Source organism: Monodon monoceros, unplaced genomic scaffold (assembly GCF_005190385.1).
Source record: "Monodon monoceros isolate NGI ecotype Baffin Bay Population unplaced genomic scaffold, NGI_Narwhal_1 Super_Scaffold_21, whole genome shotgun sequence".
Classification (NCBI taxonomy): Eukaryota; Metazoa; Chordata; class Mammalia; order Artiodactyla; family Monodontidae; genus Monodon; species Monodon monoceros.
This window is the reverse complement of record NW_021703778.1, coordinates 173381995-173384012: the sequence shown is the minus strand read 5'-3', so window position 1 is coordinate 173384012 and position 2018 is coordinate 173381995.

Genomic DNA, 2018 nt, shown 5'->3' with positions numbered 1-2018 from the left:
GCATCCCATAGGTTTTGGGTCATCGTGTCTCCATTGTCATTTGTTTCTAGGTATATTTTTGATTTCCTCTTTGATTTCTTCAGTGATCACTTCGTTATTAACTAGTGTATTGTTTAGCCTCCATGTGTTTGTATTTTTTACAGATCTTTTCCTGTAATTGATATCTAGTCTCATAGCGTTGTGGTCGGAAAGGATACTTGATACAATTTCAATTTTCTTAAATTTACCAAGGCTTGATTTGTGACCCAAGATATGATCTATCCTGGAGAATGTTCCATGAGCACTTGAGAAAAATGTGTATTCTGTTGTTTTTGGATGGAATGTCCTATAAATATCAATTAAGTCCATCTTGTCTAATGTGTGATTTAAGGCTTGTGTTTCCTTATTTATTTTCATTTTGGATGATCTGTCCATTGGTGAAAGTGGGGTGTTCAAGTCCCCTACTATGAATGTGTTACTGTCGATTTCCCTTTTTATGACTGTTAGTATTTGCCTTATGTATTGAGGTGCTCCTATGTTGGGTGCATAAATATTTACAATTGTTATATCTTCTTCTTGGATCGATCCCTTGATCATTATGTAATGTCCTTCTTTGTGTCTTGTAATAGTCTTCATTTTAAAGTCTATTTTGTCTGATATGAGAATTGCTACTCCAGCTTTCTTTTGATTTCCATTTGCATGGAATATCTTTTTCCATCCCCTCACTTTTCCGTCAGGCTTCTCTTATTGTGGAGCATGGGTTCTAGGTGTGCGGGCTTCAGTAGTTGTGGCTCGCAGGCTCAGTAGTTGTGATTGTAGGCTTTAGAGCAGTGGCTCAGTAGTTGTGGCGCATGGGCTTAGTTGCTCCACGGCATGTGGGATCTTCCTGGACCAGGGCTCAAACCCGTGTCCCCTGCATTGGCAGGTGGTTTCCACCACCAGGGAAGCCCTGTGAGTTGATTGTTGATTGCAATATTTCTACTTTATGAAACTTACTGATTTTTTGTGACCTCATCTATCACCAATTTTTGTGACTGTGCCATGAGTTCCTGAGAAGGTGCGTTTGGGGTTCTCCACAGGCTTACTCTATATATGTGTGTGTGTGTGTGTGTGTGTGTGTGTGTGTGTGTGTGTGTGTGAATGTAAGATCTATGAGGCCATCTGTAACCTGTGGCCGCATGGAGGTGTGTCCCTCAGGCGTTCCCGCCAGAAAGAACCTGTGGGGAGAGCAGCTGGCAGGAGGCCTCTGGCTCAGACTCGGGGATGGCTGTGTGTCTGAGCCACAGCCACTTCCTGCCCCCGACCCCCTGGGTGTCCCGACAACAGCGGTGCCAAGTGGGGCCCTGGGACCTGCCAGCGCTGCCCCACGTGGGCTCCACTAATGTGCAGGCTTGGCTTCCAAGTGGCTCAGGGATTGGTGGAATCTCCCAGGTGTGTCTCCCAGTCTGAGCCTCTTCCTGTCTGATCCTGTGGACCACCCCCCTTCATCTTTTACAAACGCTACCCCTTGACAAGCCTCCTGCGTTCCTGCCTCCCCTCCCGCCTGCTTCCTGGAGGACCTGCGCTGACATCCCTCCTTCTTTCCCTGTGCCCCGGGTCTGTCTTATCCTGAGGGGACGTGGTGAACCCCCAGCTCTTGTGTCTCTACGACTCCTTGAATTCCTGAGCTTTTCCTTCACACAGGTGGCTGCTGTGTTATTTGCTGCATAATTGTTCTGATTTTGTTGGGAATTGTGTCTTTTTGCATTAAAAGTCCTTCTTTGTCATGTTGAATGCTTTCTGTCATGACATCCACTTTGTCCACCTATTTCCTTACAGCATCTGCGTGCCTACCGCACCTTTTCAGGTGTGTCCCTCCTGTAGGGTGTAGAGTAGGCTGTAGCTTGTGAGCTAGATTGAATATTTTTCTTTTAATAGCGTGTCAAGTCCATTAACGTTTATTAATATGACTCACAGGTTTGGTGTCAGCTGTTATATTTTATAATTATATGTGCGTTATAATGTTTGCTATGTGATGTGTGTTCTTTGCTCTTTTTGTT